Source organism: Melanotaenia boesemani, chromosome 1 (assembly GCF_017639745.1).
Source record: "Melanotaenia boesemani isolate fMelBoe1 chromosome 1, fMelBoe1.pri, whole genome shotgun sequence".
Classification (NCBI taxonomy): domain Eukaryota; kingdom Metazoa; phylum Chordata; class Actinopteri; order Atheriniformes; family Melanotaeniidae; genus Melanotaenia; species Melanotaenia boesemani.
Genome location: NC_055682.1, coordinates 7,874,582 through 7,898,973, shown reverse-complemented (window position 1 = coordinate 7,898,973; position 24,392 = coordinate 7,874,582). Strand labels below are relative to the sequence as shown.

Genomic DNA, 24,392 nt, shown 5'->3' with positions numbered 1-24,392 from the left:
CACACTTCATACCATCCTTTCATTTCCAACTTTTCTTCCTGGATACATTAACATATTCAGCTTTCATCAAGTCACAAACAGAAATTGGACAACAAGAGTAACTTTCACACTTGAAAGTGCTGTTATACACCAGCAAAACTACACCGAAGACGTTTTCACAAAGGAATTTCCATGTAAATGATGTGTGAAATCAGGTTTTTTCTGAACTAAAGAACTATTTATGTGCAGTCAGAAATAGAAACTAGTAAGGTGTCTTTTTGCAAAATAACAGTGGGGGTAAAATTATTGATAGATAATAAAAATATTTTTTTTTTCCTGGCAGTGTAGTCCAAGTGTCACTGATTCAGCTGTTTGTGAACTATATGGGTGGTAGTGATACAAATCCTTTGGAGCCACCGAAGGCTGTTTTCTGCACACATTAGCCTGGGTGTCAATTGCATATCTCAGAAGCATACCCAAACAAGTGCATTTAGCTTGGCAATCAAACTTTTTCAGTCTCAAACAAACCCAGTGGGAAAACTGCTAAAATTTCAAAGCAAGCAAAGCAGCAAATAACTTCAGTTTCAACAAGCAACAACAGAAAACTGCTGCACAGAACAAACCCAAAACTAATGATAATGATATTGCTGTTCAAAGAACCTAACTACTAAAAGTCGTAACTCTGTAAAATATAACCTCATAACCTCAGATTGTTGTTATAAAGCAGTTCGTGGAACAGCTAAATTCAATGTTATTATTCTGCAAAATAGAAGAATTTAATTAAATGAATTAATCATTGCACTATGTTCTGTGTAAACGACAAAGAGAAAAACTTTTACTTGAGCAATATTAAGACTGTAAGTCAGCTATGGTTTTAACCAGGTTTAATTACTTTTACACATCTTTTGAGCTACTGGGCTCATTGTCAAAGCAGTTCCTTGTTTTGGGTTAGTTTTTGTTTTGTTAGTTTATTCTCAACTTGCAGCACTAAAATTCAAAGCAGCTCAATAACCAGTTTTATAAATCTGGAAGATAGTTCAATAAAAAATTAATAACCAATAAATATTAATCACTCAGATTTATACTGAAATAAATCAAATAAAACAGTCAAAGTTAGTCATCTAACCATGAACTAAAAAAAACAAAAACAAAAAAAAAAACCTTTTTAACACTTTTAATATGTATGAAATGGGACAAACAAAACAAACAAACAAAAACAAACAAGCAAACAAAAATCTCCAATAGAAACAAATACTTGTTCAGAAGAGCAGACTGTAAGGAAGTAGCCATGGGACAGATCGGTTTGCAAACTGCTGTTTGGTAGCCTTGTGTTTGCCATTTGGACGTTTTTTCATCTTGTAAGAGGGCAGTATGACTTCATCTGGACAACAGAGTTGAAGTGGACACTTGATACCAGACTGGAATAAAATACATATATTTTTGAAACCCAGTCAAGTAAACTTTTACAGGATTATTTACAAATTGACCACAAACATACTGATCAGAAAGAGTGAGGGTTGCTAATGGGTGGATGGGCGGATAATTAAACTTGGATTCAATGGGAGGTAACTTTTTTGTGTGTAGGAGAATAATGACCTGTGTTTTAGCCTAACAGGAAAGGACAGGTATCAGTACAAAACATTTGGATAAGGACTGTGCCTCTTAGGTCAATGTTTATCAGCTAAAGATGTCCTCTGGAATTTGGTATTAGTTTAGTGAAAGAGTAAACTCTTTAAAATTCAACATCCATTCATTCTTCCATATTCTATACTAGCGTTATCCTGTTCAGGGTTATGAGGGCACTGGAGCCTATCCCGGCTGTAATTTGTCATCTAAGGATTATAAATATCTACACACGTATTATCTGCTTAAAGCGACGTAGAAAAGTGTTGTAAACACTGATTAAACCACTCTCAGTTAAGTTCTACAGTTTCACAAAGGAAGGCAAAAGGTAAAACTTTTATAGAGCCACCTGAAATATACATAAGTACTCCTGACTTTGCCCTTGGACCTGCCTTTGTTCACTAATAGCTCCTTATTTCAGTCATTATGAGTCGACTCTTATCCATGCACTGCGACACACCGAGCTGCGTACATCAGTGACATCAAGGTCACCTGCAGGTGGGATATAGTATCAGCCAGACTTCAGCACAGAACTTCAAGTTGCTTCTTTCTGGATGACTTCAGTTCAGCAGTCTGCTTTCAGCTCATCTCCCACATACGTGTGTTTGTGTGCTTGTTCTCCATCACTGTGATGTCAAGATAAATGGGCGGCCAACAAAGCAGAGACGAAGCAGAAAGAGAGAAGGGGAGAGGAAAAGTGATCTCTCCTCTGCCTTTTTATCGCTCTATTTCATCATGGAAATCACCTCATTTACTCTGAGCATTTCTCCATTCATCTCTTATTGTCACTGGCAAAACCCATTTTCTATCTGCACCAGCAGTGTGCATGTGTCTGAGACTCTTTGAGGAACGCGGATAAAGCTGAGTGGAAACAGGTATGTGTGCATGAGTGGAAGTAACAATGCCCACTCACCGTGAGATGTCAGGAAATTACTGTAATGTTTAAGTTTACTGTTGGTTTTTAATTAGGTGCTGTCAAAACCCCCAAATTATGGTTAAATGTATTCATTTTAGTTCTACTGTGAAAGTGTTGACAGACAAGAGATAAGCACTTATAAGAGGTCCCTGTCTGTTTCTCCTGTAAAGTTATCTTATGTAATTACAGTCTAAAAGCATCATCATAAATGCTGCATGAATCAGAGAAATAATCTGAGACAAAACAAGCACCAAAACAGCCCTGACCCTTTCAATCGCTCTTTCTCTTACCTATTTCTGACAAATTAACTGTCACTGCAACATTAAACAGCATTTTCTTAGTGGAAACACCAAAGTTCTCAGCCTTATTATTGTGGGAGATCAAACGATGAGCCAATCGGTGGTACAGGTTGGATGAACATGGTTGTCAAGTGTTGTCAAGCTGTGTTAAGCAGCGCTAGTTATTTTTCTTGGCACTCCAAAGGCATGGCTGCTGGACAAAGAATGAAGGAACATGCACAGATATTTCCATTCTTCTCTGCTTTACTCTCAAAACTCTGGCAAAACAAGCATGTTGCCATGGATATGCATTCATGTAGACAGAAACATTGCTAAACTAAGGCAGATGTGTCAGATTCAAGTGATTGGTGAAGGAAGAATGAACACTTCTCCACAGAAACTATCCTGAGCTGAGACAATGACAGAATGAAGCTGCAAACAAGTTGACAATTCTGTCCGATAATAGAAAACAGCAACAATTTAAATTTGGATGCTGGCACTACATAGGTTGCCATAGATACAGATGTGTTCATGTGGTGGCAGCTCTGCTGTATTTCTGCTGTAGCATCAAATGCTATGAATATATATTTAGAAGATTGAAGTCTTTTGGGCAAATGATGTCACATAATCTGTGATCATGAGCCCCAAAAAAAACATGTTAAAGGGATGATTTAAGTTGCTGGTTTAGAGTCATGTGAAAAAGTACAACACTTAACACTATGTTTTGTTACCTTTATTTTTCTTTAAACTAATGAATCAACTTTCCGTGCAGCACAGCAGAGGGTTTGAGCTACAAATGCTGGGAATCTAATCAGTGCCTTGTAGTTACTATATCATGCAAAGCTAGGGGTCCTGTGCCAGGAGGCTCTACGAGCTGGTTAATGACATGAATGCAGTTAATAATTCAGAACAAACCCTATGAGGGTCTAAACAGAAACGTGACAGTAGGCTGGATCCTTCAGTGAACAGTAGGAGAGCAGCAGCATGGTTTATGGAGTAATGTGACATGACAGCATTCACCTCAGATGATAGAGAATGGAAGAAAACTACCAAAATGCTTATAAATATCTTATATAGGCAGGGAAAAATGGGGGGGGGGGGGGGGGGGGCTTTCAGGCTTCTGCTGCGGATGCTAATGTCATGCTATTCACATAGAAGACAGAGTGTGTATATCATCCTGTGTGTGACGTGTGTAGCTCGGCATGTGGCTCCAGCAGGTGATGAGAATTGTAAATCCGGACAAGCATCAATGTGGAACAGCAGAAGAGTCACACAAACAGAATAAAGGAATTTTGTGTGTCTCCTTTTGTTTGCATGTGTGTGTGTGAGTAAATGACTTTGGTAGAACATAAGCTGCAGAGAAAAACAAGATAATGAAAATAAAAAGCACACAGTACAGCTCCTGAGCTAAAGCCCTTCACCTTCTGGCTTAGAAAAGTAACATGGCTACACATGCTTTTCTGTGGGCTGCAACATGTTTAAAAGCCCCAGGTCAGATATGAGAATACAGAGGACCGCTCAGCTATGAACACTTCACTCTTGAGTATTACACAACACACACCTGGAAGAAAACAGCAGTTTGAGTCTCTGGTGAGAAGGAGAAATAGAAGAGAGGTAATAAGGATGAAGTATCAGAGGATAAATGTGATACCCTTCAGAGATGCATTCCTTTGGATCTCGGTGTGAAAGAAAAGAAGTTGTTCAGGCCACAGCCAGATTATCACAGCAGATTTTATCATTATCTGTCCGTTTAATACGCACTGATTATCTCACACCCCATGCCTTCATGCTATTCTTCCATGTTTGGTTTATTTGATTTATCAGGAGCCCTGTTTGCTATTAACATGTAATGGGTTATCTGAAGTAGACAGCTCTGAGCTTGTGTTTAAACACTCTGACATGTTTGCCTGATTGATGACAGATTGACCTGAGCTGCATTTCTCTGCAGAATTATTTCCAGAATTCCAACACACTCAGTTCTGTACCGGACTTGATGTGAGAGAAGTAAAGCTGCAATAAAGGACCTCAAGGTCACCACACTTCTGCTAATAAAAACACAGTGAAACGTCTAACTCCTCAGATTGTGATTCCTCAGCAGTTTTCTATAAAAGGTGTTTTCTATATCATTTTGTGTTCACAAGTTTTGGGAAGCTAAAGTTTCTTTAACGTGATTGATAACAGTGATAACAGTTGGTACAATCGTTTCTGCAATACATTTATACAGATTGCTGTTGCACCATTTTTAATTACCTAGCAACTGCTCCTCTTCAAGTATTCTCTCTGTGTATGAAGGCTACAACACGCATCCTGCATTAGTTTTGAACATCAGTTGTGCATGTCTTCAGAAATTAACACTATATGTTTACACAATGCAATATGAAGGTGACCAATAGAGGCAGCGTGGAGGAACATTGTGAGCTTACATGCAATTTCCTTGATTTAGTGGCCTCAGTTACCATCTACAATGACGCAGCTCTCACTCGTTCTGCTGTGCTATTAGCAGGGATATGCAAATTTGGTCCTGGAGAGCCACAGTCCTGCAGGTTTTCAATGTTTCTCTGCATCAGCACACTTGATTCAATTAAAAGAGTCACTGAGCAGAACTTAATAAGCTGTTGGAGTCATTTAATTTGAATCAGGCATGTTGGAGCAAGAAGACATTTAAAACCTGTAAGACTGCAACTCTCTAGGACCAAGCTTACTCCTGCCCTAGCAGAATCTTTTGGTAAAAAGTGCTGTACAACAAGTATACACCCACAATGGACTGGACTTTTTACATGGACATGTGATCCAAAAACAAAACCCTGGCCTTATGGATTTGGTTTGTATGCTGAATGTGTCAAGAAGCTCTAGCTTCTAGGCCAATTTCCACCTGGTCTACTTGTGACGTGTTCCAGCTGCGCCACAGCCTCTGGAGATTTTAGTTAATGGTTTACGTATCAGGTTGGCTCACACAGGGTGTACTGCAATGCATGTCGGAAGCTTTCCAGAGCATCATGTCGCGGCTAACCATAGGTGCTGGGTCTATTTTTTGATGGAGCACGCCTCTAGTATGTGTCAAGTTCAGCAGTTCAGATACGGCCAAGCAGGAAATCAGATGCGTGAGAAGTGTAAAGCGTCTGGTAAATTTCAGTATAAGAGCCCCAAAGCAGATTTGTGATCGCTGGACTATGTAAACGTCATTAATGTATTACGTCATTAATCAGTCAGGGGGACAGTGTTTTTTTGTTTTCATCATTAACAGCGAGACTTTTATCCTGGAAGTGGGGAATTACACGATTCTCCAATTCTCGTGTGATTTTGTGATCTTGTGGAACCATCTACATGGACTGTACTCGCAGGCGCCTCGCGTCTGATACACTCCTGGTCGGCTGACGTGCCTCGAAGGTGGGAACGAAACTGCGGCGCAGCCAGAACTTGGTGTACACAGACCCAGCCTTCTGTATGTGGAGGATGATCTACCAGGTGAGCTAAATGGCTTTTTTTTTTTTTTTTTTTTTTGACAATTTAGTTTGTAAGTGACCCCTCATCATGCTGGCAGAAATGTGCTAAGCTAACTTTATCCTTCACCAATCTTGGCTTTGTTGTCCGGTTGAATGAAATAATGCCCTGCTTCGCTTTGTTTTGTTGCCGTTGCCAACGGCTACTCCAGTCTGTAGCTTACACTATATACTCCACAGAAACAGCGCTGTTAACATTAGCTCCGCATCTTTGTGTAGTGAACCATAACTCTCCTGCCGAAATTAATGGTTCATCCATTCACACACTGATGGCAGAAGCTGCCATGCAAGGCGCTAACCATGACCCATCAGGAGCAATTTGGGGTTCGGTGTCTCGCTCAGGGACACCTCTACATGAGCTCGGCAGGCCAAGGATCGAACCGGCAACCCTCAGGCTACAAGACGACTACTCGGCCCACTGAGCCATGCTACATTGTTAAAGATTGTAATCTACTAATTGATTAGTTGTGTACATTCATAGTAGAGTAACATTACTACGAATAATTCATTCTCATCCACGGTCTGGTTTGGCCTCCAATAACTTCAGTAAAAAACCACAATTTTTTGATTTTACCAGTTTCCTTATGAACTGATTGTAAATTTTCAGCTGACAGTGAGCAGGTTAAATATCTCATAAAAAGCAAAAATGTAAAAGAACATAAAATGTTGAACAAGGATAAAAAAAAAATTCTGCTGTATCTTCAAGTTAAATTGTTATGGCTTACGGCTGTCCTTTTATTTTGGGTACAATTTGCAGGCAGAGGGTCTTTAATCATCTTAATGAATAAAAAATATATATATTATCACATATGTAATATATTTACAAGAAAACTGACTGGTCCCATTGAGCAACCTGTAGGGCTAATTAAATGCGAGGCTTGTGCGTGTCCGCATTCCATGTGTGTCTTTATATAATGTTTTTTTTCTGGTGTTAATGCTACATTTGTAATGTAATGTAATGTAATGTAACATCTAAAAGGATTAAACACCTCCCTGGTGGACAAAGAGTGGCCTGCTGAGCCCTGACAGACCAGACAAGTATTGATCAGAAGAGGCCCCTCCTCAGCTTGCAGTCTCATTTAGGTTAGCTTCATTGTTTCCAGATGAAACACCCAACATCAGCCCCCTGCTGACTGAATTTGATGCATGCTGCCACCTTCAAAGGCATGACTCTTGCTTATAAATCCCTTGCAGTTGAAATTCTTTTCTCATCTCTCACCACAGCATCCTGGAAATCATGCAGCATCCACATCCTTCTCCTCCAGCAAGAAATTCCAAAGCTACACAAAAAGTAGAAAACATCCACAAAGACCTGGCACAACTGAAGCAACCCCAGTTGTCTGAAAACTGAAAACATGATTTGATCTTGATGCTCAAGATATTAAACAAGCAGATATGTAAAAAAAACGGACACTTGTATGTTATGACCTCAGCCAATAGTTGGTACCCTAAACTAATGCCTTGTTTTTCAAATAAAAAGAACTGCTTCACGTTATCCTGTATGCCGGGGGCAGTGTGAATTATGCACTGCAATTCGCCTTTCACATTACTCTAAATGTGCATTCCCACCCATGGCTGCGCTGTGTGACCATTAGATGCTACAGCAACCGAGAAATCCAGTTAGCAGAGTCGCATAATTAAAACTGAATGGAGCGATTACTTCTGCTGCTTTCCAGGACAGAGCGTCTGCAGACGAACTGTTATTCTTAAAGACCAAACCAAAACGTGGACCAAATGTTTCTGCAGATGTCAATAGCAATTAAAGACAGTGAAAAAGAGTTGCAGTCTGAAGTGGTTTACAGAAATAAAATCTTCCATTACATGCAAATATATATTTTATCATAGATGAGATTCAGTTATGAACCAAAATACATGTTTGCACTACTGCAATTTATAAAACAACGATAAACTCTGTATGTGTTTAGCAGATCTGATAAATTTTGTCAGACATAACTACTTCATGAGTACATTAATAACCAGTCAGTCTGATCGGTTTAACAACAGCAGAGTAAGTTTCACTGAAACCAGCTGCAATTATATAATGGTTAATATAATGAATGAGACTTATCAACCCATTAAGACAAGAGACATTTCCTAGACATGGACTTAAATGGGTTAAAGCAAGGGGAAAACTGACCATAAAACTGTTTAAGTATAAAGATATGTGGTCATGTATAAACACGTTTATTCAAAAATACCATTTAAATATTGTCAAAATATGAGGTGTTTAGAAAAAGTATCAACAATGTTTTAAAAATATGAATTACAAAAACAGGCACATCTGTTAAGAACTGGAAAAATGTAGGTTCCAAATTATTAGTATAACTTGTTAAAATGGAAGGCTGTGTCCCTAAAGACCATTTGAAGCAATAAAACAAGAGTAAAATTGCTTAGAAAAAAAAAAAAACCACTTGTCAAAATAAGCTGTTTTATGGATTTTAATAAAGATCCAAATTGCTTCTTTGGCATAAGTGACCTTTCATCTTGTGAGATAGTTGCAGAGTTCCTGATGGCATTGTAATAGCTGAGTTTTCAGCCTCAAGGTATTTATAAAAACATTCATTCACAATGTATTCAGTATTCTGAAAAGAGTGAATCTATTTAAACTTTATTTGAGCAGAAATATCTTGAAATATCACCAGGGAAAATATGCATTTATAGAACCTAACAAAAGCGTTACAGAAAACTAATACAGAGATTTAAAAGGTGTTTTGCAAGCAGGTGTTTTGTTAAGAACCACCGTTTTTTTGCCTGTCTTCTCTCTCGTGCTCTCTCTCTCTCCCTCCCTCTCTCACTATATATGTATATATATATATATATATATATATATATATATATATATATATATATATATATATCGTGATCTAAAATAATGCAATCCAAACATGTGCTTGAGCAGCAGTTTTGCTGAATTCATCGAGAGCTCTTATTTATCCCCACAGACCACAGAGATGTATCATGTTGTTGCAATAATTCAATTGTAAACTCATAAAGAAACAGCTAAATATAACACTGGGGATGTTTCCTTTTGCTGCTGTGGTTTATATGATCCATCCTAATGACTCAGTTCTTCTCAGACAGAGAGTCTCATTTTGCCAGCGGTGTCATCCACTGTGATCAAGCAGGCTGAAGGAGGAAGCATTAAAGGTTTTGGGTGTAGCTTTTTTTTTTTTTTTTTTTTTGTTTTTTTTTTTGTGGTGGAAGGTTTTTTCCAAAGCAGAGAAAGATGCTACTACCTTCATCTGCCTGTCATTTCTCATACACTGCAAAGTGGCATTTTTCAAAATGCTCCATTCACTGTGAGTAAAGAGATGCTTGATTTGCCAGAGATTCAGTCAGAAACTCAAACTTTCACGCTCAAAGAAAACTGATTATTCTCAGACTACAACCTGGATGCCATGATAATGCCATGTAACTTGACTGATTCTTTTAATAATCTCTGAGCTGGTTAAATGTCACAACCCAGTGTTTAAAATGTCAGAAGGTCACCTGTTATGAATTGAAGTCAATTTTTTTGTTAATTAAAAGGAAATCGAAAGTTCAAGCAATCAAACTTGTGTTTTTCTTATTTTTTTCCATAATATTGTACAAAACCAAGCAGTTTGGGGTTATGCAAGAGAGCCACAGTCCTGCGGGTCCAGATGTTTCCCTCCAACACACCTGATTAAAATTAAATGAATTCAACAGCTTATTAAGTTCTGCTCAGTGACTCGTTGATTTGAATCAGCTGTGTTGAAACAGGAAAAGCTCTAAAACCTGCATGACTGCAGCTTACAAAGACCAAACTTATCCACCATTGCCTTAACGTGGTTTCTCTAATGACGTCACATAATGTTGCTAAGGCCTCATTAGCCTTTAACACCCACTTCACTGTTTGCTAGAGTAAATATTTTTGAGACATTAATAAAATCGTATTAATATTAAACTCTTGTGGAAGTAAACCTTCTTGAACCATCTCTACCGCTTGGTTTGGGCATGTAAAGCCAACAGTAAGTGTTTGATATCCTGTTGTTATTTTAAGTTTAGATTAACTACAGTCACAATATTACTGACTTCTTCTCAACATTTATTAAAAAACATTGATTGTTGTTATTTTCCAAAGAAAAATACTGTTTTCCTCTTGCTTTTTATTTTTATTTTTATTTTTTGTGTAACCTTGAAATAATGTACTGTTAAAACTGAACTGTTCCATTTTTTTATACCGACTGTTCCAATTAAGGGCCACGGGGAAGCTGGAGCCTATCCCAGCAGTTACCAGGTGAGAGGCAGGGTACACCCTGGACAGCTCACCAGTCTATCACAGGGGCAACACAAACAGAAAAACATGCATTCAAACTCACTCATAGGAAGAATTTAGACCGATTAACAGAACATGCATGGCTTTAGATGGTGGTAGGAAGCCTTCACCTTTAATGAAACTTAAAATCAACAAACCAAAACACACAGTAGCTGAAGATGCATAAAAAAAATCCACCTTTATGTGTAAAACAAGGGCGAGTTGGTGTTTAAATTGCACATAAGAGCTACTGATGACTTACAGGCCACAACAGGAGTTAATGATGCCTTTAATGTGGGCAGAGTGACTCATGAGGGTTTTTAACAGCAGGAGACTTCTCCACAAAAAACCTTCTGAGACCATTTTGATGAAAATAAGCTCCAGCTCTGCATTTATGAAAAGACTTGACTCGACTTGAGCGTCTTACTAACTGCTCTGACTTGTCCTTAATGTGCTCACCAGCGAACATTTTCCAAGCATGTGGGTTGGTGATTTCGTCTTTAATTTGTAACATAAAAGGAGGACAGAAGTGCACAGAATACCTAATCGAGAGGCTGTAAAACTGTTTCCTGGTGCATGCTGATTTAACGCCAGACCTCTGCTGGGATTTCACTCTCGCCATGTAAAAACACCTCTGATGTAACAAAAGGCCTCTAGGAAGTACAATGCTATCAGAGCTAAACTAGCAAATGGCCAAATATGCTTGCTTGTTGTTAGCTGATGCAACATTTACCACAAAAAAAAGGTCTATCACTACCTTTAGTGATTCACTGCTAGCAGATCAATCAATGTGTATCAATAATACAAGACTTTACATTGTTTAAAATTATTCATATTGGCTGGATTTACATTACAAAGCACTGCATTTTAGACAACAATTTTCCTAAATCTTAGTAGTTTCAGTGTCTAAATCTAAACAGAAATCATATTTAGAGAAGTGTGAAGCTTCTAAATGACCGTCTGCATATTTCAGAGATTCTGGAGGCTTAGACTAAACGTCAATATTTGATGCTCTAGGACTAAAAGTGGGAAGGTTCTGTTTGAGATACAAACTACATTTCCAGGAAAGTTGGGATGTTTAAAATGTAACAAAAAATCAAATCTGTGATTTGTTCATTTAAAATGTACAAGAATTCATTTACAGAGAATTCTGAACAAATGGTTTTCAAGTTGTTCACTTTTCAACGTTGACATATTTAGAAAATATAAACAAATCTAAAATTTGTACCAACAACACTGTCAAAAGAGTTTGGAATGAAAAAAGAAAAAATTAACCATCACAAAGGAGCTTTCACCAAAGGCTCGATCAATCCAAGTGGGGATGGGCCATGGCTCACCACTTTATGCCAAACTCAATCAGAGAATCTAGAAGTTCCAAAACAATATTTCCCTGATTACAAAGGAACAGAAACCACTGCATGATGGACAAAACTGTATGAGGAATGTCAATACAGGAGGGCCCAGAAGGACCCTGGAAAACCATTTTAACTCAACACTGTGTGGACAGTGGCCACAGTAACATTAATTATTCAGAATTAGTGTTGTGTTTACATGGAAATAACAATTCCAAATTTAAGGCTTCAATGGAAAATATGTTAAAAAAATCTTTGATTCAATTCTGCTTTAGAACTGGGGGTTGGGAAGGGTTCTGATTGGACAGGGGGCGGACATTCCTGCGTCTTTTCTTTTGGCTACAGTGTGGAAGAACACATGAGAACCATTTTCGCTTTGATTTCATTTCTAGTTTTGAAGCAGCAGCTCGACACCAGCATCCTACTTCACTGTTGTCAGCTGAAGAGGAGAAGGGAGATAGAGTATTGTACCATCATCACGACAGGACAAGAGAATGAGGATGCGCAGAACAATTGGAATTAATTTAAAGCGGAACGAACATACACATGAACGAGGAATTATTCAGTTCAGATTTAAAATCAGAATAAACCAGCCAGCTTACTTCGGATTTAAGTATAATTTGGAACAGTAAATTTTATTTGAAATTAGGTATTTACAAGATCATTTTTAATCTTTTTAAATAGGATTTAATTTTTATTCTGAATTAAAGAGGAATGAAAACTCTCATGTAAACGTGGCCGGTGTGTACTTGACTAGCCGGCCTGCAGTCCACATGCATAGCCTTTTAAAAATAAACAGCGTCATGATGAGGCAACAACCTCGGACTGCTGAGCAGCTGAGATCTTAAATTCAGCCCGAACAGACTCATCTGAAAACTAGCAGAAATACGTACCATTAAAAACTGTAATTTAAATTAAAGATGGTCCAACACAATAGTAAACATGCCACAGTCGCATCATTTGTTTTGTTTTCTACTGGCATTGAATTTTACCTTTTAATATTTTAAACACATTTAAATCAGTTAAGACATTGAAAATAATTTGTGTCCTTCTGTCTGTTAAATAAAGGTTTAAATGAATTAATTTACAACATATCTAGGTTTTCTTCTGAATTTATTATTTTAATTAAGTTGTAAATCTTTTGACAAGATAACATTACTCAATTGTTTTGTCTTCCTGTTTTGAAGAAAGTAATTATAAGCATTAAATGAAGCAGTTTCAACCACAGGGGAAAACAAAACCTTAACCTCGGGAAAGCTTTTACCTTTAATTCTAAAAGCAAATTCATGGTGAAATTGGAGAACAGTGAGATTGTTATAGAACACAGAGACCAAAGACAAAGAGAAAATCAGAGAACCTATACTGGTTTGTTTTATTAGATCCCCGTTAGCTGCTGACCTTTCACAGCAGCTCTTCCTGGGGTCTTGCCTAAATCAACTGAATTACAACATTATCATTAATTAAAATATATACACATACAAACTGACAGACAACACACACACATGCTCAAAGTATAAACAAATAAATAAATAAAAGAAAGCATCACTGGCTTTGCAACAAGCAGAGCGGCATTGTAACTCCCACCTTTCAAACTAAGGAATTACATCATCTCATCACTCTCTCAACATAATGTTAAGGAGAAAACAAATCAATATCTCACCTCTGAATAGTCAATGTTCATCTTCCTGAGTAAACAGAAATAATTTGAGTTTCTTCTTAAAGCTAACCATATTATTATCTAAAACCAAACAGAAGAGTAATGCATCCCATGCCACCATTGCTCTGTAATTCACTGTCTACTGTTTTAAGTTATCTTCCTAAACGCAGATCTAAGAGCTGGTAGGTATCCTGAGAAGACAGCAGTGCTGCATTAGAGTGTGGATGCAGAGAGGGCTGAGAGTATGAGGTGTGAGAATTTGATTGGATTTGAGGAAAATAAATGGAAAAAAGAGCATAATAGAAAAATGTAGGTGCAGATGAACAGAAGGCAAGACAGCAGTGAGACTCATCATCCTTAAAACACGAAGAGTGGCAGAGTTTGCAGATTTCAGTCGTGTTATTCATATACTTCTAGTTGTTATTTTTTCTTTGTTTTTTAACCCTTTATCACATTTTCTTACAATTGAACTAGCCAAACTAAGGATTCCATAAGTTTTTGAAGCTTGGTCTGATGCGCTCACAATAAAAATTCAATAAAACGTGACCTGTGTTTATGCACAGCAGTTGAAAACAACAAAGAAAATTGATGCATCCAAATTGATGCAATATGCATTGTGTCCTAAATATAAATTTCATCTGGGGAAAAAGTTATAAAAGATGCATGTGATTTGTTGTTCTTTGTTGATACACATAGCTCAAGAGGAGGCCACAATCACTCTGTGGCCTCTGTGGTCTTCTTTTATCTTACTCTCCATCAACAGATGTGGGTCAAAATAACAGCAAAACTGTTCTCAACAAAATTGCGGAGAAGCCTTAAAGAAACACTCTAGCCAAACTTAAAATGTAGAAAACCACAAAAAACATTCCAAAATATGACTGTATGCTGATCTATGCCCTTATCACTTACAGTAGCTCACATAAGTGAGTATACCCCTCATATTTTGCAAAACTTTAATAGATAGAATAATTAAGTCTAAATTTGAACATCCTAATTTAGGGTTCTGCAACCTGTGGCTCTGGACTTTTCACAATGGCTCTTAATTCATGGCTAAAAATGCTTAAGAACTAACCAATGTTTTCAAATAAAGATATAATGACAAATGCAGGTTTTTAGCAATTTTTCATGGAATAATGCCATTGAGTTTCTATAACATAATGAAATTAGGTTGGAAACTATGGACTTTATTTTTTTTTTTCTTACATAGTTTTATACAAATATCTACATCCTATAGAAGAAAGTCTATCTATCCTCATTTTGCAAAGGTTTGAGGTTTGTCAACCTAAAAAAATGAAATAAAAATGTGTTTTTTCAAAAATGACAAAAGGTTATTATGTTGACTGGCAACCAAACCTAAATTTTGGTAGGTGATTTATGTAAGCCCGTGTTAACATCCTAACATCTCATGAAATTTGCTCTGTCATCTGAATATTGCCTGTTTATTTTGGGAAACTGTAAGTTAGAATGGAGCCCGACGACTGAATCATTAGATATCTGGACCAAATCTCCCAGTTGTTTACGTTTACTTCTGTGGAGTAACGCCCAGTTCTTATTTAACTTTCCATTTTAAGGAAGCTTATAGTTAATGCTGACTTGGTGACTCTCAGCCTTCCCTTTAGTTAAGATGCTATAGGTTTAGGTTGCTGGGAGACATCCCATGATACACAGAGTGCTTCCATCCATTTTTCTCTCTACTCTTTTTTTCTCAATGCATAAATGTGATATTGTTTTCGTTAACTTGTGTTTCTCTTTTTCTTTCTCAGCAAGTATTTCTGGCTTAGAGTTGTGGTGCTCACTGACCCCTCTTTCCTGTCCTCTACACCCCTAATCAGTTAAGGCAGATGGCTGCTCTTCCTGAGCCTGGTTCTGTTGGAGATTTTCCTTCCTGTTTACTTTCCTGTGCATGCTCAGTTTTGAAAAGAAGATTTGATGCAATCCATTGGTTTCGTAGCAAAGTAATATTTTTATGAATTGGCTTATATGTGCATAGTTATTATAAGTTGGACTAATGTGGATCATTATTTCGATTTGTTTTAATTGGATTGTGTGAATTGGCTGTTGTGAATTGGGGCTATGCATTGAATTTTACTGAATTTCACTTCAGTTGCAGAAGTCTCAGCTATCAGATGAGCAACTAAAAATATGTAATTGGAAACAAAACACAACAGCCTGACAAATTCATTGAAATATGATCCAAAATTTTTGCGTTGTGATAAGTACTTCCCGAGTACTTCTTGGTCAGCCACAGTTCTTGTATGAGAAAAACTTTTCTCAACTCAGCGTTTCTATTAGACATCAGTTTAAATTAAACTCACAGCTCAGACCAACAGCAGGCCTTAAGAATCCCACAGAAAGCTTGTGGCACATGTCCTCTCCATCATCAATCTCTCCTACATTCACACACATATAGACACACACATCCTGTGAACACAGCTGCAAAAGCAGCAAGCAGAAGACACATCCGTAACATTCATCATTCAGAGGTCTGACAAATGGCTCCACTGCTTACGCTGCATCAGGGAGTATTTTTTTTGCACTTATGTCAATCACTTGGGGTAGTTTCAGTAAAACATGAACCAGAAACCAACAAAAGGCCTCATGACTAATACTCACCCCAACCAGCCAACCCTACCAGAGAAAGTATTACTACAAAAATATTCACAATTACCCACTACCTTTTAATGAAACAAAAATATATTCCTTGTGCTTTACTTGTGTACATATTGGAGATCATCTGCAAGGCTGTTTACTTGCAGCTTCAAGGCAGTTTGTGACATCTTATTTCTATCTGCATGGACGTTAAGAGCACACTCACATGAGGGTTCTCAGTTCAATTGGGCGGGGAATTCCACTGCACTTTACTCAAGCAGACAAAGATGCTTGGACAACATCACACAGTTACAACAACTGCTTATTTGGGGAGGTAAGGCTCAAAACAACCACAAAATAACAAAAAAACAAGCAAGAGAAAGAAGAAAATTTGGCTCATCTATCAGCCAGGACCAAAATTGGAAATCCTTTCTCTTCGGTCGGCTCATTCAGCACATGGAAACAGTGGAGCAACACTAAATTTATGCAGTCTTGGTGTTTCTTTTTAGTGTTGAAAACTAATAATGTTTTAACAAAGAAGCTGGCTAGTACGTACAGCAGGAGAGGAAACAAGTTATTGATCGAAATGATCACTTACTTGCTTTGGTTTAATGGATGTTCCATTTGCTTTCACACTGTAAGTGAACTGCACCAGGGTTCACTTGCAAAGAATCAAGCGGAGCAGAGTTAATTTCTTTGAACCACACCAGAATGCAAATGAGCTTTCACATAATTTCAAATTAAGTACATTACTTGTGAAAGCGGCTCAGAGTTTGTTTTAAAGTGGATCAAACAGCACCAGTGTAAAGTTACCCTAAGATGATTACATGTAGGAACAGTGTCTCAGCTTCACATTTTAAATGTTTTTCATTTTTTCTCTATAAATTTAAATTCTGATGCACTGTGTGTGAACCTGCAAGTTCAGATTAGCTTACATTAAAACTGATTGCACCTTGTTGGAGACGCACCTTCTGCAAACCCTGTGCATGAATACCCACCAGTTTGAGATAAATAAGTAATGAGGCACACTTTCTGTATCCTGGGACATAATACAACGGAAAACAAATCCTCATAAGACTGAAATGTGAGTAAAATGAGGCCTTTAAACTTTCCTGAATTTGAACTCTCAGCAACAACTGTATGAATAATTTATGACCTGCTCATGACTCAGGCTCCAAACAGAAAGACTGAACAGTTTCTACAGTCATTCACTGCTCGCACATTTTGTTGCACCCTGAAATGACAGTTTGAGAAAATGCTTACCAGAGTGGAAACGTATAGTTTATGTAGCACAAATAAACGTAGCTGTTTCAGATGATCATTTTAAATGTCATTATTGAAGCATTAATTTGGTTAGTAAATCTGCAAAAGCTTAAGAAATTAGGTTGTTTAGTTTTTTGTGAATGGATTTTTTTACCTACTTTAGACATCTTGTGGCCCAGTGAGTGCAGAGGAGGCATACAAACCCTTTAACAATGAGCTCCAAGCCTCTCAAAGGTCCACATGCTGAATAAGTGGCAATGTTATGGCTTTTTTCTACTATTCCACTCTGTTGAGGACTAAAACTGTAAAAGTGAGTGGGAGTTATTTTTCTTCCTCTTCACTGAAGCTAATGCTGCCATCTCTGAGTTTTAATAGGGAAGGTGAAGCAAGGTCGCTCAGCAGTCGCATGGTCAGACTCTCAGTGAATAACAGATGATTATGAGGTACCTGAAAACATATACTACCTGGATTTAACTAAGCAGATAAGTACAAGCCTTCTATTGGATAATTACTGCATGGATGATTATCTTTCAGCTGGCTAAACGTTATTTAACCCCAACTGATGCAATGAGTATCTTCTCATTTCTTTAACAGTCGTGGTAAAGATGTTAGTCTGTTTAAGAAGGGTCAAATCACTGGAATGCATCAAACAGAGAAAACATCTAAAATAACTGCAGAAACTACTAAAATTGGGTTAAGAACTGTCCAAACCATTATTAACAACTGGAAGGATAGTGGGGAACCATCATCTTCCACAAAGAAATGTGACCAGAAATAACTACTGAATGATGGTGATCTGTGATCACTTAAAACATTTGGTGAACTGAATTTGACGACAAACAACAGTAGAACTCAGGGCTATGTTCAATAGTGAAAGTAAGATCATTTCCATGTGCACAATGTGAAGGGAACTCAAGAAATTGGGACTAAACAGCTATGTAGCCACAATAAACCACTAATCAGTGAGGTTAACTGGAGAAAAAGGCTTCACTTTGTAAGGGAGCATACAGATTGGACTCTGGAGCAATGGAAGGTCATGTGGTCTGATGAGTACAGATTTACCCTGTTTCAGAGTGATGTACACATCAGGGTAAGAAGAGAGGCAGGTGAAGTGAAGCAGCCATTATGCCTAATACCTACTGTACAAGCCTGTGGGGGCAGTATATGATCTGGGATTGCTACAGTTGGTCAGGTCTAGGTTCAGCAACATTATGTGTCCAAAGAACGAGATCAGCTGACTACCTGAATTTACTGAATAAGCAGTTTATTCTATCTTGTCAATATTCCATGATGACAAAACCAGGATTGACTGGGCTCAAACTGTGGAAGAGTGGTGCAGGGAGCATGAAACATTACAGTGGCCACCAAAGTCTATTCATCCAGCCATCAAAGGACTCAAATGTTTCCATCATACACGCCTGACATTAAAACAAAAGGTCCACACATTCATCAGTGACGATCACCAGTTCGTCTTTGAGAATGGTTGTAAAAACTGTTGCATGCTTCTGATGTAAAACCATGAAATTAGCTTTTTAAACTTCATTCTCTTCATCAGCTTACATCAGGTTTTGTAGTTCAGACCTGCAACACATAAAAAAAAGTTAGGGCAGTCCTTTTCCAGCTATGTAATTTTCACGTTATTTGCTCAGACATTCTGGCATAGAGGACAATATAAGATTTTGCTCTGATAGGTGCTCTCCAATTTTCCCACATCTAAAAATGTGCAACATGATGAGGTTTTTATTGTTGCATTTTTCATTCCATAATACTCCATACATTCATTGTTGTGGACAGGCAAAACTTGCTGGCTGCTTAGTCTTGTAACCTGACTCTTTTATTCTTCAGCCATGCCTTTGTCATGTGCACAGAATGTGATTTTAGATTGTCCTGTTGAAGGACATCCATAAAGAAGATGTGATCCTGAGATTTAAAATCTCAATGAGCATTGATTTTCCCATCATAAAAGTGAATATAAACTTTGCTGAAAGAACTGATACAAACTAATCCCATCACAGTCTGCCTACTGGACTTGTTCCTGAAAACAAACTAGATGGTTCTTTATGTCCTTGGTTTAGATAACATGGTGTCCACTTATTCAAGAAATGATGTTGAATTCTGATTCTGATGTTGATCCAGTCCATAACAGATATAGCCTTTATGCCAAATCATGGTCCTGATCCTCTGTTGACATAACCTATGGTGTTTTTTTCTTTACCTTATTACTATCCTTATATTGCCACAATTCATTTATAAAATATTTTGCAAGACTGAAATGCAAAACTGGATGTAAATGATTAAATGGTAAATGGCCCGCATTTACACAGCACTTTACTGTACCTGGGATGATAGCCAGAACGCTTCACATTATACATCACATTCACCCATTCACACACACATTCACAGACTGGTGGCGGACGCTGCCATGCAACGCGCTCGAGCACGACCCATCAGTAGCAATTTGGAGTTCAGTGTCTTGCTCAGGGTCACCTCGGCATATACACATATATACACACACATCTCTCTCTCTCTCTCTCTCTCTCTCTCTCTCTCTCTCTCTATGTATATACATATTTATATAGCTGTCACAGAAAACCAGTCCTAATGGAAGGAGGAATTTTATTTTCCTATTTCCACCCTATAGTAAAGTAGTACTACTGAACTTTGGCAGATTTTCTCAGTGACGTGTCCCCAAACGACAGCTAAGTCGGCATCCATCTTGCCTTATATCTAGTTCTGTCTCTTTTTCACTTTCTTTTTCTCTTGTCCTCCAATAATGTCTTCTTGCATTTTTATGATTTATATACATATGAATATACACACATACACACACACACACACACACACACACACACACACACACACACACATATATATATATATATACTGACTGTTATTTTTATGTTCCCACATTAACATCATACTTTAGAATTACAAAGACAAATTAACTTTAACCAGTCATTAGAAAGAGCTGGTAAGCCACCCACTGAAACAACTTTCGAAGAGCCAGAAAATTGGTATTAAATAGTAACAGCCTAGCACATTTGATTGTTATTGTGAGAAAGTTGGTGCGAGAACAGTTCCGGAAGTGACTCTGACCATATATGGAAAGTAAACGAGGGGACATCCTCTCGGACCAGAGACACTGGTAAAAGGCATGACGCCTTCATTGCTGATCAGATCGTTTTGAAAACCAGAGAAGCCAGCTAGAAAGGTTAAAAACCTCTGACTTTTCTTAAAGGAAAACGCTTCCAAATCACAGATTTTGGACATGTTGCTTTCAGAGTCTGAGGATGAGTTTCAACAGCTCCATTCAGAAGCTGACTCAGAGAGCGAGTACAGTCAAAGTAGCCTGGACGAGGACTACATTCCGAGGGGACTGGCCCCGGGACCAGATAAGTGAGTACCAACATAACACAAGTTATTCGGGCTGGCCTCGTTTCGCTGAAATGTCACTATTTAACGAGATGTGATAGGTAAAGACTTACAAAAAGAGAAGTCAGTAACCTTTGCTGGGAAAGCGGCCATCTGTGTGCATGGAGCCTGGCACCCGCCTGCATGGTGTAGCTGTTGTAGCCACAATATAAAAGTGATGCTTCGCCACATTTAGACAGCCACATGAGAAGCAGGACCAGTTCGCGTGCCGAGTGGTGCCGACTGCGCTTACGTATCTGATGATGTCTGTCGTGCGCGTGTGCGTGAGCCTGTTCAAGCTACAGCTCTTCACGAGCATTTTCGACTCCTTTGTCCTCGCTGAAGCTGATAGAAACCCACAGGAAGCGCGAGGCAAGGCCGCAGACCGGTTCCATTCAACATTTTCCATTTTTACGTCCACTACCCTTCACTTTTTTTTTCCTCGTGATGCTGGAAGGTTTTTTTCCACTCAGGTGCGTGCACGCAGCGGGTGGTACAAAGAAGCAGTCCACAAATACTGAAGCCCGTGGCTATAAATTTTATAAAATGTAGCCCAGACAATGTGTCTGGAAATGGTACACTAACATCATATTTCACTTTTCTCCCCTTTTTAATATAAACTGCTAGATTAGATCATAAATGGCATGACATTCTCATTATTTGCGTGCCCAGGTAATAAAATGTTTAGGAGCTGATGCATCATTATGGAGGAGATGAGAACGTGAGATTAGGCAAAGCATTATTATGTATTATATGTCCCATTTTAAAGGGTCAATCTACTGTTTTACATCTTATGTTTATCACAAAGAAGCCAGTGAAAACAGCTGCATAACTTCCTCATTGTGTTGAGGGGAACCTTGTAGAAAAAAAAATCCTTATTATATTTCAACCATACATTAGGAACAGAATATGGAGGATCTGGACATGCACCTGTGGGGCCAATGAGTAATTTGCAACTTGATGTTGGCAGCTTAAAGTTAGAAGATGTTTATTTTCAATGTGGGCTTGTAAATGTTGTGTTTTCTCACAAGTGACTGACTAAAATGTCCATACATATTGACAAATAAATATTTTCCACTTCGTGATAGTTTCTCAACATTTGCATTTTTTAATGGACTGCATGACGCTAGTCAACAAGAGCACAAACTGGCAGCCTAATCGTTTTCAGGGACATCATGGATATATTCTTCTATATCAGTGTGCGAAACATGAGGGTCTTATTTCCCTGGCTAAATTAAATCTGATATTAAAGGGACAGATTATTATAAAACATATTGTGATGAAGAACATTTTCAGCAAAACCAATTCTAAAGCTGTTCTGAATAGAATAAGCAGATGGTAATGCTTGTTTTTGGCTCATCTACTAAATTAAATACCTGACAAGTGACGGTACCTTATCTCACTGATGCAGAAAAATAACTATTCTACCGTGGCTCAGGTCTGCCAAATGATTTGCCACACTGCACACAATGACAAACAAATCCAGACGAATCGGTAAAAAGTGCAGCATAGAAAGTTCCTGTTGTTTCTCTTAACTTCCATGAGGTGTACACATATTTGCAATTTGATAGTGACTGAGATGGTATATGCATAAGCACAAAATATGTCACCTAACACTCTTAAAGCATTCCTAGAGTATGGCTTTCAGTTTGATTTTTCATGAATGATATTTGATTTATACTTCTGCACAGAAGCTGTGCCCATGTGACCCACTCGCAGTGAGCATTTCTGCAACAAAATGAGTTGGGGAGGATTTTTATGTCATTGTGCATCAAACAACAGCAAATAAAAATAGCAGACATATCACATAACGACATCCGCGAGTAGACCTGTAGCACAATTTTGAGCTCTTAAATGTTGAAAAACTGTTTTACAGAAATGACTCTGACGCAGAAAATAGAAAAGACACCAGAGGCAATGGTGTGTACAGCTATCCAAACTTAGATGTTTGGATAGCTAGGAAAACAAAACAGCTTATGGCTACATTAGCTGGATTCTGGATAATGTCCTTGTGTTATGAACAAGGCAGATAATGTTACAGCCGATTAAGTATGACATCTTTTGTTTTATGAAAGTATTATCCTTACCTGAGTCACATAGCAAATAAAACATATTAAACTGTATATATAACAGGCTGATTGCAGTTGTTGCTATTTGCAGCCTTGTTGTTTGTTCTTATATCTTAGGATGTGGATTTCAGGCTGCAGTGTACAACACGGTGAAGGGTGTGTGGCTTTGTGTGGTGTAGCTTCAGTAGAGAAATGTTGATCAAATTTAAGCACGACAAGAGACTGATGGTTTGCACCAAGGCTGGATACAAATTCAGGCTGGCTAATTCATCTCTTGGTCACCCTGCTCTCCAGCAGTTTCTTATGCTTTTGATGCATTTAATGTTTCACTGACTCACTATCTGTCATTTAACATCATAATAGTTTTCACACATGCACTGGAGTACTTACATGGATTAGAGCTGTTCTGGACACCAGTGTATGCAACATTTACTCTGGACTTGTGGATATTTTCTACCAAGGCCCCAAGTTAAGTCTTCAGATAATTGATGAGACAAATTTGTCAGCAAGTTATCTGGAGCTTTTATGGTTGCTGTGCACATACGTTTGACCTGCATGCTGCTTTCTGCTCACTCCCCCTTGTTGTGGACACATACAGTAAAATATATAAATAAATGTTTATTGATATAGGAAATTTTAAGATAAGAGTCACAATATGTTTCACAATAAGACACGAAACAAAACAGGAGACATAAAAACAACATTCAGCCACGTACAGAGGCTACATACAGGTACATGTAGTACATCATATCAACAACAAAAAAGATGTTTATCAGCTATTTGTTTTATAATGTACATGTAAATCTTCATTTATTATTATTGAGATATTTGCATAAATTAAAAGACTTTATTTTTTATAAAAAAATTTAAACCCCTAACCCTCCATCTCAGAGGTATCCTCACAAGCACACCCACTCACCTGAGCACAAACCAATAACACACACACAAAAAAACAAACATGAAAAGAAACGTGCATAGATTCAAACCATTCTGTCTGACCACTACGAACCCAACACCCAAGATCCTGGACATTAAAAAGAAACAAAGCGAAACAAAAACACCCATCGGCTATTTTAAATGTGCTGTAAAGACAATACGGTGATTCCATGAATTTCTGCATAACATTCTGTCTCCAGCTTTCTAGAGATCACGTCTTTGCCAGAAATCCCCCCTCCCCCTCATGATGTGCAGCTGCAGAAAACGTGCAGACTAAATTTGAGACAAATATCAGACAAATGATGAGACAGGAACTGTAGACTAAACTAAAAAGCAAAACTGGGGGCTGATTTAGATGCTAATCCAACTAATAATCCAATGCTGAGGTTTAAACAATGTGACCACTTTAGCTGGTTGAAGAACCCGGGGTGGCATGTAGCTCCACTAGTTGAGCGGTCATGTACACAGGCTACAGCTCCTTGGTTCAGGCAGCCAGCCCAGGTTTAAGTCCTGGCCTGGAGCCCTTTGCTGCATGTCATTCCC

At 38.0% G+C, this 24,392-nt stretch overlaps 1 protein-coding gene across 3 annotated transcripts in view; it reads right to left on the bottom strand.

Moving 5' to 3' along the window:
• Positions 1-24,392, bottom strand: part of LOC121641784 (protein kinase C-binding protein NELL1-like) — a 316,585-nt gene that overhangs the window by 130,868 nt on the left and 161,325 nt on the right. The window lies entirely within an intron of this gene.